We start from the raw sequence: 19,550 nt of genomic DNA on the forward strand, positions 1-19,550 counted from the left end.
CGGGGGCAGCGCTCGGGGGGCGCCGGGCGGGGAGCGCGGCCGGGCTGGGGACGGGGACGGCGATGGGGACGGGGCCGCGGGCGGCGCTTCACCCCCGCAGCCCGTATCCCGTATCCCCATCCGCATGTCAATGACCTGTGGAAGCATCTCCCCCCCGTGCGGTGCGGCGGGGTCACACCGACCCCCGCGGGTCGGGATAGCGGGGGATCTCCGCGGCGTCCCGGGGATGCGCCTGTGGAGCTAAAAAAAAAAAAAAAAAAAAAAAAAAAAAGGGAAAAAAAGAATTTAAAAATGGGGGGGAAAGGGGGGAAAGGGAGGCACAGCGAGGAAAAAGGGAATGAGAAAACGGGATGTTTCGTAGCCGCCGCTTGATAACGAGCGGGATGTGTGTGTGGGGATGGAGATGGGTTTTATTTTTATTTCTTTCTCTCTCTCTCCCTTCTTTTTTTTTTTTTTTTTTAATTAAAACTTTAGTGGGTCCTGGGGATCGCGCTCGCTTCGCTTTGCTTTGTAGAATGGAAAGAGATACACGGAGAAATGCAGGCCTTGTCAGGATTTATTGAAGTTGGGTTTAAAAAACGTGCTTCAGATGATTTTTCCCATTTTCTCAGATTTCAAAGGCTCCCCGCAGTGCGGCTGCCTAATTAATGGTGAAATTCAACTAAATCTAATTATGCAGTAATTTTAAAGCAGTTAGTCCTGGGCGCTGCTTTGTAATAGGAACCCAGTTTTTAAAGTTTGCTTAATGTGTTGGTTTAGGGAGCTGGGGAGGAGAGGGGTGTAAGGGACAGAGCTGTGGGGGATTTTTCCTTTCCCCCTTCCCCTCTTTTTTTTCCTTTTGTAAAGCAAAGAAATGCAAAATATAAACCCAAAACAGCCAGCGAAAGGCAAGGAGAGAGGCTGTGTTATCCCTCGTATGTGATACGGGTATTGAGTGAGAAGCACCAGCGAAAGTGTAAATAACACAGTAGTTAATAGGGACCATAAAGGTATTCCTGGCCTGTGGATTTCCAAGTGCCAAGCTGTTTTAGAGAGGATCTTGAATCCTGCGGTAATAAAGGGGCAACGGAGACACACAGCGTCTCTTCTTGGGAAATAGAAACCAGATTTCTGCTATTGAACATCTATTGTCATTAAGAGGAGAGGCTTGTGCTCACGAAGTTATAAATCTTATCACCCTTTTGATAACACAGTTGTAATCAGTTAGCATCGCATTCAAACCCAATTGTAAAACTGCCTAATTTAATATGTCATACATGTCATTAAAACTTTATTTTTCCCACTTCTCTTTTTTTTCCCCCCTCTCTCTACCCATCCCTCCCCCCCCCCCCCCAAGTAAAATGTCAACAGATCTGGCTGGTAACGTGCAGCAGGGAGAGCCCGAGGTGGCTGCGCTGCTCCGGGGGCGAGCCCCGTGCTATGATGAAGAGGGTTTGCCTTCTTCCCATCTAGGTAATCGGAAGCGTTTCTATCATATTAGAAGTATAGGGAAAAATAATAATAAAAATAGAGGGGGGTGGGAGGCAAGGGAGAGGAAAATGAAATCCTTCTCCTTCCTTCAGAATTGCCATCGCTCAATGAAGTTCTTTGAAAGAAACTTGTCTTATGATTAGCTAAGCAAACACATCTGCTTTCCTAGTTTGGGCTTAGCTAATTATCAAAACAAAGGGGCCGTTTCTTCTTCTACCTTGCTGGAAAGAAGATGTTATTTCAGGAGTCCTGTCCCTCCTCCCCCCCTCCTCATCCACACACACGCAGCCCCTGTCCCAGCCCTTCCCAGAGAAGCACCACGCTCCTTTTATTGGGATTACCGATGGGGAAATGAGTTTGCGCACTCCTCTTCCTAATGTTAAGCTTTATCATTACCTTCCTTGGAACAATATTTTTCCAACCAAATGTCCCTGCGGTTGGGCGGAGGGTGGAGGTGGGCAGTGGAAAGGAGGAGGGGGAAGGTGGTTTTGAATTGCGGACCAACTTCGCAGCTATTTGAATCAAGGCTGTACTCGGTTGATTTTAGTTGACAGAGCGTGTGTTGAAGCTGAACTCTATAATTTGCACTTCTGTTCTTTTATTAGACTTGGACAACGAACTAATGAGCTTTCCCCCAGCACAGTGTCACTTGTATTTATTTTCTTTTGGAAACTTTTAGATAGAAGAAGTGTTCTCGCAAAAGGGCAGAGGTGGAGGAAAGGTTTCGCGTGGTGGCTATTTATTTATTTATTTTCCCGGAGGTGCAGGGATCAACTCTGTGCTTGTGCGGATGTGTCTGTGTGTGTGTCCCCGTCCCCGGTGAAAGGCGACCCACGGGTTGTTAGAGGAGGAGAAGCTCCGAGCTGCATGTGTTATCCGGGCGATGCTGCCCTGGGCATGACTCGCGTGGTGGGAAGGTAACGCGGAGGCGATCCCTCGCAAGACACCGGGAAAAAAAAAAAAAGAGAGAGAGAGATAGAGAGATATAGAAATCATTGGTCCTAAGGCAGAGGCTCCGCGGTGCGGGCTCGCTGCCGTGCGGAGCAGAGCAGTGCGGAGGGCGGTGAGCGGCGTGAACCCAAATTTGATCAGATCTCTGCAGGAACGGGTTAACTTTATAAAATCAAGATGTGGCTTTAAACGCGTACCTGAGAGACGGTGGAAGAAGGGAGTTTTAAAGAAAATAGAAAGGTTTAAAGTATACATACATATTTGTATATAAAAGGAAAGGGAGAAAAACCCAGAGGAAGGATTTCCACAAAAAAAAAAAAAAAAGGAGGGCGAAATGTTTGTCACTATGTGCCCACCAACGCATGAAGCTGCATCCATCGCTCGGAGCCTGCTCCATCCGTGCGAGTCGTGAGATATTTTGAATTTTGATTCCACCGTGTTTTCTTTGAACTGGGCCTTTCGGTTTATTAAGGCAGGAAGAGGAACTCAGCAATCCTCTTTGAAACACGCTTGGTTTAACTATTTTACACAAGTTTGCCCATGTCCCTGGAGATTCTTCAGTTGAAGAAGATTGAAATTAGAGTTAAAAGCTGGCGGGGGGGGGAGTGGGGGTGGCGGGGGGGCAAAGGGGTGGAGGGCGAGTGTGGAAGAGGGTGATGAATCTATTGTAAATGCTCTCCTGTATTCTTACGTGTTGGGGAACGGAACAGAAATCTGCGTCGCCTTGTTTGATCCACAGGCGCGCATCTGCCTGTGTGCGGGTGCATGGCACATACTCTATATGTCTACATGCACACACATACATAGGCCACGATTAATATTCTGAGAAATGCGTGAGGAAAAGCTGGTATTTAGCGGCCATACGGAGAGGCGCACACTGCCTGGTTCCCAGCAGCTTCACTCCCAAACTTTGCCTTTTCTTTTGTTTTCTTTTCTTTATTCCTCCCCCCCTTCTTGTAAATTGCTGTTAACGTGTGTCTTTATGTTCTGTCTATAACTAGGATGTAATCAGGCGCCCCATGTCTCTCTCTGAAAGCATTTAATAAATGTCTATTAAAGCGCTACAAATGTAAGATAAATTTAGTGGCGCTGCTGTCTCCCTGTATCCAAACGGTAATGATGGATTTATCAACAGGGATTCGCCTTCAGCGCGGTGAGAAAGATTTACTCAACAAATAAGTCGGAAAAGCACCCACCCAAATACAATCATTTATACGGAAACTGATTTCTTTACAGCACGACAGATTCGAGAGAACATATAGCTTATTGCCTTTTTTTTTTCCTCTACGCTTTTCCTTTTTTTCCCACCGTCCTCTATTTATTTCCCCCCTTTTTAACATAATCAGAGGAACTGGGAGCATGTGTCTGTCTCTGTTTTGGGAGTATTTGCCTGCTTATTGCTAGTGGAAGCTCCCAGACTAAATCAAACTCGGATCAATGCCTAATTTCTCGGCATCACCATCTCTCTTCTTTTCACCCCCCCCTCCCCCCCCCCTTTCAAGTATTTGTTTTCCTTCAGCCCCAAAATATCGACGATATGTGTATTCGGTATCAAGGCTCGTCGAGTTTCGGAGTCCAAGACGGATAATAAAAGGGGGGAATTTGTCCCCGAATTATCTGTGTGTCTCTTCCTAAATGCTTGTGAGCGGCTCTTAGGAGCCACACCGCCTCGGAGAGATGCTACCTACCTCTGCTGAAATTTCTCTCTCCTTTTTCTTGGCCCTTGCTTTGAACCCTACCCATTAGCCTGTATGCGAATGAAAGGAATGAACGCAGAAAGAACCACCATTCACTATTGAATTCAAGCACTGTAAAAAAAAAAATCACTGAAATGCAGCCACATAGCGCCCTTAAGATTATTTCCCTTTCCTAGAAAGTAGCTCCTAACCTCAGATTTCTCCCCCACCCCCCTTCCCTGGTTTTATTCTCCCCTCACCCCCCCTTCCTCCTTGACCACAGCTTTCTCCGATTCGCCTTGGAAAAAAAATTGCATGTGCTGATGTGATGGAGCCCTTTAAGCAACGGGCATGCGAAGGCTGTATTCACTCTGAAACATTAACCCTATTTTCTGAATTTCCTTCCTTTCAAATAGCTGCTCGTATCTTACTATCCTGGATCCCCGATTTAAACATCCGCAGTCCTGGGAGCTTGTTAGATACATCTATATTTTAATTTAATTTAATTTCAGTACTGTACTTAAAACAACAATAAATAAACCCGAGAACTTGTGTTTTCCTTTGCAGAGAGTTTTTTATTCTTCCCCAGAAATTTCATTGAGATGTCTCTGTACTTTGTTTGTCAGTTATCTTTGTTCCTTTTAAATAAAGGGCTTTTAAATGGACTTATTGCTCCCAGCGTGGGTTCTTCTCTCTAAATGTTAGAAAATTGTGCCATCTACCCGCTATTCTAAGTACTGTCACACTCGGAGACCTCCAAGGACCTTCCAGCCCCAACTTCAATACAACTGTGTCAAAGGGTGCCTAGTAGCGAGAGGAGAAAGGTTTGCGTGGATTTTACAGATTTCCAGCCTGAATCGCTCTCTGAAGCGCCAAAATGATCTGCAAAGATGCAGTTGGCTTCCTTTGATGGCTGGCTCTCCGGCCCCAGCTCCAACCCAAGCCTTTGCAGGGACTAATGAAGCCTCCCTGCCTTTAGCTACATCGCACTTTCTCTCCAGTGCATAGTTTTCCTGCTAATTTTAGACACGAAAAGTGTGGGTGTGCAGGGAAAAGGGGGGGGGGGGAGGCAGTCACTCTGCTGTCGTAATTTTTTTTTTTTTAAGAGAAATAGTCAGATATTTATAGCCATGGCCTCTAATGCTGAAAATATAGTGTTGTTAATTGAAAAAAAAGTTCGCTTGCTGAGGTTGGTTCTGGCTGATTAGCTGGGGATGCTGCTGGCTGTGTTTCCAAGTGAGGGATGAGGAAAACAGAAATGTATATAAACTTTAAAGGCCTTTATATCTCCACCCCAATACTTTGCACAGTAACCCAGTTCTACCCCATTAGCCCAACTGGAACATTTGTGTTGAGGTTTAAAATTAGATTTCAACATCTTTCTTGCTCGTGGGTAAGTAGAAATAGTTGGGAAGGTGTCTTAATTTTTTTTTCCCCTTTCTTTTTCCACTAGAAGTTAGAATTAGAAGTGCCTTCTAATTCAGTTAAAATGGATTAACAGTTTGCAAGTTTATGTTATGGTGTAGTTACATGTCTTCGAAATTATTTTTGTACCCCTTAGGAGTACCAGGAGAGAATTGCGAGTGTCAGACGAGTATTTATGTGTGGGGGAAAAAACAGTGATACGCTTTATGACTTTTATGACTTGTTTCACACTGTTCGAGAAATGGAGTTTTAAGCAACATACAATTAAAACTATATCGCTCTTTGGACAAATTCCAAGAAACTCCAGAATCAATTAGTTAAGATCCTTGGATACTTGTTGCAAAAAAGAAAAATTATATATATATACAAAATATCAAAGAGCAAGAACGACCAGCCAAGGACAGTTCTGCTCCAGATGTAATATTTAAGTCCCTGCTATATAGACCAGACAGGCTGCACAGACTCGCTTCTCCGATTTCTCATTTTTCATTTATTCCTGTCAGAATATCCAGGCATCCCAGAATCATTTTTCTCTCCCCTCTTTTTTTTTTTTTTTTCTTTCTTTTCCCCGTCCATTCCCCCTTTCGTTCTCTTTAGAGCTTTCTGGGCAGTTTCGCGATTTGGTGTTGCTTTGTTTGGGTTTTTTTTCTCCCCTTTGGATACTTCCCAGTGTCTTTTTGACCATTCCGGTGATTATTTCTATTTGTCAGGTACTAGGGTTAAAACTTTATCCTTCTCTACCCACAAACTACCGCGCCGCAGGCGAAGCCAGATTCAGCCACTCTTAATTCCCAGGTTTAAGGATAATCCCAATTTTGAAAGCGGCTTCACCAGCCGCTCTCTTCCCTTGATCACAAACTGTTTAGTCATCTTAAGTGCGATCTTCCCATCCTTCTCCAATTTTTTTTTCTTTTCCTTGAGCCAGACCCTTTCCCAGACCACATTTCTCATGGCTGAGGTTCGCCGTGGGAATGGGGCTGCTCCCCACTCGCTGCAGAGCTCTGGCGTGGGGGCCGCAGCGGCTGGGGCTCAGCTCCGGGCATCCCAAATCATCCCACCGCCCTCCGCTTCTTCCTTGGAGATCATTGTCTCTCCCTATTCTTTGCAACGTTTGTTTTTCTGAACAAGAAAGTCGTCCCCGGCTGCAGATGTAAAGGACTCCACTCGCAGGTTTTCCTTCCTACAGAATCTGATCCCATCCAACTTCTGCCTTAACTCCTGTAACATTACTAGTGAACGACCCCCGGAAATTAACTGTACAGCGACCTAAAATTTCATCCTCTCGGTGGACAGTTTCACTGAGCCTTAAAAAGAAGCTAAAAAAATTTGAATCTCACGAAAGTTAATAATAATAATAATAATAATAATAATAATAATAATAATAACAACAACAACTACTACTCTGACAGAAGCATATGCAATATATCTTGAGGGAAAAGCCTTAAATGAGATGTTTGACATCCAGCCTAGTTTTTACATTGACACTGAATGAGGCTCAAAGGAGGAGGGAGAGGAAGGGCTGCCATCCAGCAAAGTTTGCTGGACTTTATTCAGATAAAACTCGATCTTTCCCTCTCTGAAGCCAATGGCGAACTTGTACAATAGGAGGCAGGTCAGAGCACATCACACTGCCCATACTGTCTTCTGAAACATGGGGAGAACCCTGCCACCTCCTTCAGCTGCCTTTTTAAAAAATTATTTTTGTTCTGCTCCACGCCTGATAGACACCCCCTCCCCGCTCGTGTTTTCTATTTCCTAGTCTCTTTATAGGAGGATGATTCATTTTGCACTGTCACTATTTCCAGTTTTGTGGGTTTACTGATTTCTTACTTAAAAAAAAAAAAAAAAAAGTACACTTTTCCTACCCCAAAGGTCTCATTAGCCTGCGCTGGCTGCTTTTAAGACAGCAGCTCGCTCTCTCTCCTCCAGCTGAATTTGTCCAATCCCTTCATCTTCTCATGTTTTATTTCGAGGTCTCACCGAAAAAAAAAAAAAACAAAACCAAAAACCATTAAATCCCAGAAAGATCAGCCTTTCCTGGTTCTAATATCCCCGCAACCCTCCGGCAACCCCGAGGTTCTGTCCGTAGTCCCGTTACGAGCGGGACTGCGGGATTTGGGAGCCCCCGGGCAGCGGCGGGGCCGGGGCGCAGGGCGGCCGGGGTGAGGGGTCCGCATCCTCCCCCGGGACACCCCGGACCGCAGCCCCCGCACCCCGCCAGGCTGCTGTCAGCACCTTCCGCTCTGTATCTGCTCGCACTCTCTGGCGAGAGCATTAATGTTGTTGATACTATTATTATTATTAATATTATTATTATTATTATCATCATCATCATCGATATTCAAATGGGTGCCTGTTTGTCCCCGCCACCAGTGTGTTTCAGAGCGATTATCTCATATCTTTCCTCCAGCAGTAAGCTATCCCTCAGCCCCGGGTCAGGCATTGATCTCTCTGCAATGTAACAAACGGCCGGGTTAATTTTCCCTCATTACCATTTCCATAGCTCAGGCTCCACACACAGGACGGAGCCCTCCAGCCCCGCAGCCGCTGTGTGCGGCTCAGGGCGCGCACACGGACACACACACGGACAGACCGACACACAGACATGTGTCGTGACAGCACCCCAAACCCGAGCACCCCGCTCCGAGCACCCCCAGCACCGTGGGGCGCGTTCGCTGCCTTTCTCTCCCGTGTCACCCCGCCTGACCCCCCCCTCTTTGTACGGATTTGGGGTTTTCTTTGCGGCTGTATTATTTTTTAAACGTTGTTCTGCTCGCTATAAATTAGAAGGATTTTTTTTTTTCTTTTGCTCACCCCGTTTACTTCTTAATCTTTTTTTTTTTTCCTCGAGTCTTTTCATTCACTGGTTGCAAAAGAAAAGGGGGTTGGTCAACACCAAAATGGCAAAGTTCAGCTTGGAGAAAAAAAAAAAAAAAAAACTCCAGCTACCTACAAAGGGGCTCAGGGCTTTGTAATGGCAGAAAGAAACAAAAATGAAAAGAAAATTGCAGTTGAGGCTAAAGTGTGAGAGTGTGTTTGTGTGTATGTATATCTGTGTGTATTTTTAAAGGTTTCTTTGAACTGCCTTTGTGCTGACTAGGCAAAGCTCCTTGCCAATGCTAGTCACGGTTTAAGGAACTTTGAGTTAACCTCTTATATCGAATGAATCTTTTCATTTGGAAACCAATAAATCTCAATCTCTAGCCACCTTTTGTAGAACAGGCTGGGGCTTACCAAGGCAAGGCTGAAGCTTATAATAAAGAAGAGATAAAGTTTGCCAAAGTTTGGGTTGCCTTTTTTTTTTTTTTTTATCCTCCCCCTTCTTCTTCTTCCTCTTCTTCTCTTGTAAATAAAAGTTTTGGAGATGGCAGCGTTTGGAAGCAATCCGGAGAAGGACTTGGATCTATGCATTGTTTCACAGTAAGCCTATTTACTTAAATAGAGTCTTCAGGGATTGAAACACGAAAATGATTTATAGTTTTCCAACAAGTCATTATTTTGGTCAGTTGTTGAGGGTGGGGTTGTGAAAAAGGAGGGGGGTCCATACAGTCTAATAATCAATGTGTGTCTATGGAAAGTGAAAAGGGAGGGGTGGGGAGGGGAGGGTTCTGTAGATAAGTAGGGTTAACACTATAAACATTGCAGACAATTGAGTTTTCCCATCTGAGCGGGAGTTGGGGAGAAAAGGGGTCTTCACTTTTATCAGGCATTGAAGAGGGAGGGGTGTGGGTGAACGAGAGGCAGGGGGAAAAATACATTTCTGAAATCAGTTTGGACTCACTCCTTTGGTTTTTGACTTGCACTTTTGCATACTGGGGATCATTTCTTTGAAGTACTTTGAAATTCAGCGTTGCGTCTAATCTTTGGATGGGAGATGTGACCACAAGAATCAATGTTTTGATTTATTTTTTCAGTATTTATCTCCTGTCTAGTCTCCCTCCCTCTCTCGCCTGATTATGCCATATTTATACTTGTTTATATATTATATACATATTATATATATATTGCCCCTGTAGACATCTTTTAAAAAATCATTTGCAATTTCTCTTTCACGGAGGCGCAGTTCACTTCTCAGCCTCTCTCTTTATCCTGTTTTATTTCAAGACGCTGTCTTCCTTCCGTCTCCAAATTGTTCCCATCCAAGAGTTATTAATTACTCTTACAAGGCGGGAGATTCTTAACTAATAACAAAGTTGTAAATTACCACCTTCCCTCAAATATTTCTCATTTGTCAACCCTGATTGATTTGATTAATATTCCACCGGCTGAGATCATTTCAAGTTGCGCTGTATAATCAGCAGCACCAGGCTGCTCAGCAGAGCTTCTGCTTGCGGAGAAGATTTCTCTCCAGCCCTTAAGCTGAAGTGTGTTTTGCATTTGCTCCAGAGGAGGTAAACGCGGACCTATCGCTTAAAGGACTTTAAGACGCAGAGGCTGAATATGGTGTCGGGAAATAAAATGAACAAAGCGTATCTGTTTGGAAAAAAAAAAAATCAGGGAAAAAATCAGTAAAGAAAAAGAAACGAATGATAAGCCCTCATGTAAGCCTGGAAGAAAAAGAAAACATGGGTTTCAGCCCTGCTTGTGGGGCTGGTTCAGCCCTCGCCTGAACTCTCCCACAGTCCCTCCTTGCCTCGTATCCAGACCGTCACATCGCCTGGAATAAACACCCAGCACCTTGGTTCATGCTTTACTCGTGGCCTCGGACGCAGAGAAATAATAGTAACAGCACTTAAATTAACCCCCCCATCCCTTGAAATGATAGACAATAAACTGGGCTTCAGCCCCTCTCGCTCCACCGCGAGTGGGACTGGGATTCTGATTCGAAACCATCATATTGACTTAATTACGTGCCTGTAAATAACGGCGCGGAGATCATCTTTCTCTGCTTTTAAGAGGAAAAAAAAAAAAAAAAAAAAAAAAAAAGAAAAGGTCATCTGGGTGAGCTTTCTTCCCATTGCCAGAGCGGAACCTACGCGCACTACTCCGCATATGCGTAGCCCGCACCTAAAGACCTGTATATAGGATATAAGGTGGAAATCGCTATATATAAGTGACCTCTGCGCGCCTGAGCCGGGGCAGCAGAGCCCGCTGCTGTCCTTGCGACCCAGTGACACCCGCTCCCTCCGCCACCACTTCAGTTTTAATCTTAATTATATTAAGTGAAGTAGCGGGCTGGCCGTGGGGTTGAACGTGATGCGTGACGGCTGTCTGGTAACCCATGGATCGCGACTATCGCCTTTCTATCGATATTCACAATACACCTTATCTGCGGCCGGGGGGGTGGCGCTGGGTCGTGGGGTTTTGTTGTTGTTGTTGAGGGGTTTTTTTGTGTGTGCGTAAATGTAAAAATGAGAGACTCGAGTGAAATAACATTCCGCCCAGTCACCTGCAATTCAATATGCACACAAGAGACGCCGATGTATATGAGACGATTTTAATTATGATTAGAAGACACACTCTGAGCAAGAAAATAGATTTGGAGGGAGGGGAGGGGGAAAAAGGGAGGGGGGGGCGGAGGAGCATTAATGAAATCTTTCCCCGCGATACTAAAAGAAACAAGTGGTTGATACAACGGAGGTGATTTGTCACCCAACTGCAAAGGGGGGTGGGCGATGGGATCTGAGCATCAGTCCTTTCCTTCCCCCCCCATCTTTTGAAGCACATGATATGCCATGATGCCTCGCAGGCAGAGCTCGCACCACGCCTTTGCCGGGCTCTCCCACCCCGGCGCTGCCGGAGCCCCCCCCCTCTCCCCGCCGCCCTCCGCCGCCCCCCCGGCTCACCGGCACGGAGCGGCCGCCAGCCCCGGCCCCGAGCAGCGCCGTGCTCAGGCCTGAAGGAGATTGTGTTAGTGCACATGAAACCTTTTGTCTCGGCCCGCGGATCGCCGGCCTTTTCACAGACAGCCGGGAACAGTTCAGGGTCACCGACAATTTCCAGCCCCGGTGGCGGCGGGGTTGGGGGGGACCCAGGCAGAAGGTGACCCTGGCCAGTCGCCTCCGGGACGGTTGTCGCCTTTGGAGCCGGAGCGGAGGTGGTGGAGGTGCGGGGCGGCCCGGGGAGCGGACAGGACCCCCCCTCGCCCCGGGTGTGCCCTCCGCAGCCCCGGCGCGCCCCCGCCGCCGTCCCCTCCCGCCCCGCGCCGCTGCTGTGCAAGAGCCGGCTATTTTTCTCAGGATGTGACTTCCAAGTGGCATAATCTGTAGGAGTGTGAATCTGTTCTCGTTATGTTTGTCCCCTTCGGTATTTCTACAGGCTCTTTTATTTTTTCCTTTCTTTCTTTTTTTTTTTTTTCCCCTTCTCTTGGTTTTTTTTTTTCGGTATAAATTAACTCCGACTGAAACCACCAGATTGTTCCGAGGAGACTACCTCCCTAATGACTTCATCTCCAAAAGTTGACTGACACTCTAGCGAACTGCCAACACCTGTTTCCCAGCACCCAGACTCCAGAACCCACCAGACCTCGTAAATTTAGCTTCTCCCTTCTCCCTTCTCCCCCCCTCCTCCCTTAATAGATGACGTGAATATCTGAAGGGAAGGGGGAGGGGGAGATGGAACTAGGTCACATTTGAAACTTTTTATTTTTCATCTCTTCTGAGCGAAATCCGGAGATAAAAGGGCCGGACAGCTCCTGCCGCTGCCCGTCCCGGCGGGGTGCCCGGGGCTGGTGGCAGCGGCGGGGTCGGGGTCGGGCTCTAGGGCTGGGAGCTGCCCGCGGGTCCTGCTTAGGTAGGATTTAGGGGCGAAGCTCAGCCCTGCCCGGCAGATCTCAGGGGCTGTAACCATGATCTTTTCCTCGCCCCGGCCTTTTTCCGAGGATGCTACAGGTCTCGGGCTCTTTGGTCCCACCTGGCCCTGCAGGTCCCTCCCCAGCCCCCACTGGGCCTGATCTGGCCTCGCTGCAGGAGATGCCCAGGCGGACGGAGGGGACAGGGATGAAACTGGGCAACGAGTCACCCCGAGGAGAGGGACAGAGCAGGAGGGGCTGCCCTGTAGGTGTTTTTTCCCTGTAGGGAAGAGGAGTAGGACAGCGGCGAGCATCCCACTCGAAGCCTGCGGGACAGATGGATCCGGCTCCAGCCCATGGTATCAGGGGCAGAGGAGGTGGCAATGGTCTCCCCGCTCGGTTCCCGGGATGTCTGGGCATTGCCCGGCCCCTCGCAACCCCCGTACGTGTTTCAGAGGTTCATTCTCAGGAGAAAAAGATTTAAAAAAAAAAAAAAAAAGAAAAAAAAAAGAGAGAGAGAGAGAGGAAAAAAGAAAAATGTCTTGTCAAAGCGGGAAAATCTTTTCCAGCTGCAGCTGCAACCTTGCTGGAGAGGCTGCGGGGAAGAGGGACCATGAGGCCGGGAGTGGGCATCCCAAGCCCGGCTGTCCCGCGGTCCCGCGGCCCCCGCTCTGCTCCGAGCGGCCGACCCCCATCTCTCCCTGCTCACGGTGCGGGAGGCCTTTGCCCCCTACTTTGGTCACATTCCTCCTCCCAAACCTCCCACCCTGCCCGGGGAAGCCTTTGCGACCGGGCCTAGAGCCCAAAGCAGGAGGAGGGCGAGGAAAGCCCCGCAGCGCCCCAGTGGCATCTCCACAGGATGCTCCTTAATCCCGGCAACACCTCTCCCTCCCACCCCTCTCTTCATCTCTCCAGGGGGGCTGCACACCCTGAGCGGAGCCAGTCCGCATCAGGATCAGCAGGGCACAGATTTTGCATATCCTGGGGAGAGAGGAGAGATTTTGCGGGGTAGGGTAATTTTGCAGCGCTCTTCATCCCGAGTGGAAACCCCCAGCTCTTGGAGCATCCCGTCCCCCACACACTTACAAAGTTGGAAGTTGTCTTCCCTTGAAAACAGCCTCCTGAAATTAATAGGCTGCAAACATAATTAATAGGTGGAATATGCAAAACGTTTTGCGGTGTTTAAAAGGCTCATGGCAGGTCCGCGTGTCTGTGCAAGATACTGAGATGTTGCAAGGGCTGGATATTAATGGACAGGTTTTACGTAGCTTAAGAGAAAAAAAAAAAAAAAACAAACCAGGTTTTCTTTTTCTCACTTCTCGTTCTCCCTCTCTCTAATCCAGGAATCATTAGCAACCCCCTCTGGCTACATGTTTTGCATCAGTGAAACATTATGACATAGTTGTAATACAAACTCCGCTGACTTGCTCTGCATCTTGTGGTAGGAAGTGCAATAGCAATAAAAGCATTTTTAAAAAAGGACTCTGGGCATTAAGTTGTCTACCTGAAATGCTCTTCTCTTAACCAAAAAAGAAAAGAAAAAAAAAAAAAAGAGGGTAGAGAAGGGGCTAGGACGGTCAAAGGGGAACGAGGCAACTTCTCGGTCTGTGGGATCTGATGTCAGCACCGGGCAGGGGAAATTTCTTCCCAATCTTTTCAACCTCTTGTTTTGTTGGGATTTTTTCTTTCTTTTTCTTTTTTTCATAATTCTGAGTGGTTTTCCTAATTTCTGGGTGATGCTGCATCCCCCGCACTGCCCTCTCGCATCCCCGGGCTCTTAACAAACCCCGACCGGGGACATTATCTCCCCGTAATATTAATTGTCAAAAGCAGCCTTTGCTCAATTATCTCTCTTCCACCTGTCGCAGCTGTTGGGTTATATTGTTCCCGGTTGAAATTCTCGCTGGAATTAAAAAATAGAGCGTTTTTCCCCTTCTTTTCTGCTTTCTTTGAAAGAATCCAATTGTGCCGGGGCCGGACCGGGGCCCGCCGCCCCGCACCTCTCTATTTTCTCCATTACTCATTAACTAATATTCGCTACTTTCTGGTAAAGTCAAATGGCTCTTAATAGCTCTTTATATTCTCGGAATAACATGTGGATACTCTTAATCAATACTTAATAGCACGTTTCATGCTAAACAACTGCCATGTGTGCTGGTGGGTAGGAATTTTCTGTAAACAGGAGGGCGAAGAGAATCCGGAGGATATTTGCCCTCCGTTGTCACCCAAAGCTTGGGAGATGGGGACTTTCCTTTCCTTCGCCCCTTTCTTCCCTGCCTGTGCCACTGGTCTCTGCTCAGCAGGACCGAAAGGGATCCCCCAAAACCCACCTCCCCGCGCACCACCTGCCTGCGAGCCGGTCCTCTCAGAGATCCGCGGGGCGCTTTGAAATGCGCTTGTGGCACTGTCCCTATTGTGAGCTTGGAGAGGCCTTTCTTCCTTTTTTGTTTTTTCCTTTTCCTTTTTAATAATTTCCCAAATGAGCCCTCCAAGTGCTAAAACCATTTCGAGACTTTACGTTTTCATCATTTTCTTTACATCGCGTTATTCACTGCTTCCTATTCCATTATTATTATGATTATTCCCTTAAGCGATGCAGGAATTTCGGACTACATCAGCTAAGGCTGGATCTCTTTACGATTTATTTTTTTTCCCGAGGAAAACAAACAGATAAAAAAATTTAAAATTATCTCGAGAAACAAGTTTTACGCGCTCCATAAAGAAATCACTCTGCCTTCTGAGTCCCATTCAGATCCAAAGAAAGTAGCTAAATGCCTTTTTTTTTTTTTTTTTTTTTTGATGCAGAAATTGCGGCAGGCAGAAAGGGCTCCTTCGCCTCTGCTCTTTTTAACCGAAAGCCCAATGCTGTCGTGGTCGTTTGCGCTCCGGGACGCTTCTGAGTTCAATCCCCCTGCGAGGTCCAAAAAAAAGAAAAAAAAAAAAAAAAAGATGAAAAAATTAATAAAATTAAAATATAGACAGGGCGAGATAATAAACCTTTCTGTTATTTTTGCGGCTTTCGCGGGAGCTACCCGTGAATTGTGCCCCCCCACCCCATCAGCTCCGCGGCCCCACGCGCGGCCCCGCAGGTGCGCGGGCTCGGCGCGGCTGCAGGAGCGCGCAGCGCAGCGAGGTGGCGCTCGGGAGCGCGCCGGGAGGCGGCGCGGGGGGACGCGGGCGCCCCGCAGGTGCGGAGCGGGGTCACCCCCCAAAAATAAAACCCCACCACCGTAACCAATAATAGGGGTTTTTTATTAAAACGAAGCCCGCCCCGTGGCAGCTCTGCTCGTTAGGATCACACACACACCCCTTGAGGGGCTCATCCCCCCTGGAGCGCGCACCTTCCGCACCCGCGGTCCCCGCACACCCCTGCGCATCCCCCACCCCATCCTGCGCGGTTTTCCCGGCTCCTCTGCTCCGTTTTTAGGGTGGCCACTGTTATTTTAGTGTTCAAGCATTATGGGAGACCTAAGGTAGGGAGCAACCTGTCCGCTTTGTTTAAAATAATTCTTCTCCCGCAGCTTTGCCCCCTGAAAGCATCGCGGGTGCGGATTTAGTAACAAACGCAGGTTATTGGCAATAGTTTTATAGAACCAAACGCACTGCGGGATCCTGGACGCGCAGGGAGGGAAAACTCCCACAAAGGTGAATTCCCAGCACGGGGAGCAAACGCAGAGTCGCCAGTTTTTATATGGCCAGGGAAACTCCTGAGTGCTTTGACGCGTCTTGTCACTGCAGATTGCACTTCTCTGATTGAGATTTTTTTCTTTGTTTATTGATTTAACGCCTTTAAAAGAGGAGGAAAAAAATCTTTTATGGGTCTATACTTTCCATATAAAACCTGCAACCTTCTCCCAAACGAACGCTCGTAGCTTTGGGAAAAAAAAAAAAAAAGCCTTAATAGTGTATGAAAATTACTCATGATAAAAGGATCTGAAATACCTTTGTTTTATTTTTTTTCCCCCATGTTTTAAACTACTGCGATAGGAGTGAGAGGAAGAAACGGCAATAAGAGAATTATTTGCTGCTAACCCACTGTTAACTTTCACCTTTCCGTGCATGGGCATGACATGTATGATCATACATGACGCTTTGTCAGTGCATGTGTAGCATCTCTGTCCTGATCTTCCTCGGTCCCCCGCCACTTTCTCGCCTTTTCTGTAACTTTTGGAGCCTCATGGGTTGATTTTCTTTTTATTATTGTTTTTAATCTCGGCGTTAGGCACACAGGTTCCTCATGCAGGTCAGGTCATTAGGAATGTTAACGTCGAGACAAAGAATTATAAACACGATCTCCAAGTCTCTCTCAATTCATTTCTTCAACCGTTTTATTCGGTTTAAGTGATGAAAAGTGACAGTTCTGAAATAGACAGCTTTTAAAAGTAATGAAGTCAGATGACGCTTTAACCTGTCGATTGCTATAAATCAACTTTGAAAAAGATGAATGAACAATATTATTTGCTGGCTTAACTAGGAGTTAATATAGTGTCGCAGTAGGAGCTGCGGGAGCGCAGCGGCGTTGGGTGCTGCCGCCTTCCCCGAGCCTCGCCCGCCGCCAAAAATAACAACGTTAGAGCAGCAAAACATTCCGCCTTGTGCAGAAACCAGTGTCATTTTCACCGCTTTTATCATGGACCCTCGAAGGCAAAAAGGGGTATTTAAACGATCCCCAACATCCAGCTGGGAAAGGGAGGCATCGGCTATTTTCTTTTTTTTTTTTTTTCCTCCTTCGTCGTTTTTAGAGGCCTTTCGAGACAGATTTCTGTCTGACAGATTTCCCCGCGTTACTGATTTCTGAGGCCAAATCGATCCTTGCGCTGAACCCACCACCTCCACCAGGAACGTTTTCAAAATAAATATGGGCCATTTCCTCTCTTTTACCTGGTTCATTTATTACCTGCATGCTTGTAGGCACGGTGTAGGGGGTGGGGGAAAGAAAGGGAAAGAAATAAAAAAATCAGGAGGAATAACAGAGGAGGAAAAGCTCCATTCTTTTCAGGGAGAAAAAAGGACAATTTTCGCTGGTGAGGCAAGTACGAGAAGGACATCGCCGGTTCCTCCCGTCCCTTCGCAGTCTCGTCTGCAACACGAAAAGTATCGCAAAGGAAGTAATTAACGCTCCTTTCTAATGAATTATTAGGAGTGAATTAATGACTGGTTGCATGTGCGGAGGGTTCGCTCCCGCAGGCTCTCCTTGCGCCCTTCCCAAATGTCGCTCCGGTCCGGCGGCCTCGGGCTCCCGAGCGGCCCCGGGACGGGGTGCGGAGGCTTTACCTCTGCTCTTAGGAAATAGAAATACCTCCTAGGATTTTATAAACCTTTTTTTCTGGTTTTTTGAGGTTGTAAAATGGTTTTTAAATAAGTTGTAAACAGAGATACAAACGACGAGGACTCTGCCGGGGATTCAGGGCAGGGATGGTTTTTTTAATTTCCTTTCTCCCCCTCTTTTTCTTTCCTCACGACACTGTGAATCAAAGGGCTGCTCTTCGTTTCCCAGCACTGCTAACTTTCCTCGATTTTCCTAGTCCTCCCTTTTTTTCCCCAAGGTGGCGAGGGGCAGAGGTGCGCGCCCGGGCCCCGCGCTCTGCGGGCGGGGGCAGCGGGGCCGTGGGGTGGCCGCGGCCCCGCCTCGGCACCAGCGGCCACAAACGCAGGCCGACGTCCGAGGGGATGAAGGTGGGGGGTGTCTGAGATGTTACCCGAGCTTCTTCTGTAAAGCGTTATCGATTTTAGACAAGCCTCGGCGCCCTCACCCCCCCGTGAGAAATGTCAGAGCAGAGAACTTGAGAGAGAAGTTTCTCTGCTGCTTTAAAGGTGACCTTTGGGAAAGTTTCCTCACTTTCTCTTTCACTGCTCAAGGACTTTATCTGAAGTTCCTTGGCTGACTACACTCCCTCCGAAGCTGAACCTGTCTCTCACATTGCACTTCTCAAGTCTCTCCATCCTTGAAAAATATGGAGGCGCAAATACATTTTCCTTTCGTCTCCCTTCCCCCCCCCCTTTCTTTTTTTTTTTCTTTTTCTTTTTAGAAAAAACAATAGATCCTCTGCAGGAAGCTCTTTCTCTCAGGGAAAAAAAAAAAGATGACCTCTCTCTCTTTAGAGAAGAGCTCGGGAGAAAGGTAAAACACTTCCATACCTGTTGCAAGTGCAGATTCCCCCAGTAACTCCAAGTCCCCCCAGTTTAAAACAGCAGCTGGTGGCTGCGGGTAAGGCTGGGTCGGACGGGAGCAACGCTGCGATTTGGGTGCCGGTCCACAGGTCGTGCGTGGCACGCTGGGGGCCCTGCCTGCCCCGCAGCACAGCCCACCCGTGCCCCTGCCCCGCCACTCGGACGCAGGGGTGAGAAGCGTTTCCCTCGCCCGACACCACGCGTGGACTTCCCACGAGCTCCGGGGAGGTTTCCCCGAGGTTTATTTGCACGGAGGATGCGGAAGCAGCGGCAGGCGAAGATTTATTTTTACGGTAGGAGTTTGTGGGGGCGACCTGGGCCCAGCTTCCCTCGCACCCCTCGGGCCACCTGCCCAGAGATGCCCTCGCCTCGGGCGAGTCAGTCCCCTGCCCGACCAGTCCCAGGGTGGCCGCACCGGGGGAAAAGGCCACGGAAAGTAACTTTCCTTTCTCTGATAGTGTTACCTTTGGCCGAACGTGTAATGAAAATCCTCGGAAAATGTTACACAACACGAGGATACCCTTTTGGAGCAAAGTTTCCAGAAAAGCCTGGCCCCTTCCTTGGGGGCGAGGGATGATGCTGGGGGAGGGGGGCGACGTTATCTCCCGGGAAGCACAAGCGCATCCTCCGCGGTCCCGCCGCGCTTCCCCCCTTCCCGGGCGGTCGAAACCCGAGCCCGAAAATAATATAACCCGTCTGCGGCCGCAGACGTGGCTCTCGCCCTTACAGTGTTACAAAAAGCATTTAAATTAATCAGGGCGCTCCCCACGGCTGCTAATTAGGCGGGGAGGAAAAGGAGGGCTGGCCGGGGCCGCCTGTGCCGCGCCGGGAGGAGCCCACGGGCGGCACCCCCGTCCCGGGGGCGAGCGCTGGGGAGGGACCGGGGGTCGCTGCTTCGCCCCCGGCGGAGCGGCACGTTGTGCTGCCGGTGCCAGCGGGCGCTGCGTGAGGGAACAGAGGGATGGGGAGGATGGGGATGGGGGTTGGCGGCACACGGGGACACGCCGTTTCCCCCCCGCTGTCCTGAGGACCGTGGGATTAGACAGGACATTGCAGCCGGGGAGCTGCATTTCTCCTCCCCCCCCTCCCCAAAATGTAACTCCACCAAGAACTGAAGGGTGGGTTTA

The sequence above is a fragment of the Pseudopipra pipra genome, chromosome 12 (assembly GCF_036250125.1).
Source record: "Pseudopipra pipra isolate bDixPip1 chromosome 12, bDixPip1.hap1, whole genome shotgun sequence".
Classification (NCBI taxonomy): domain Eukaryota; kingdom Metazoa; phylum Chordata; class Aves; order Passeriformes; family Pipridae; genus Pseudopipra; species Pseudopipra pipra.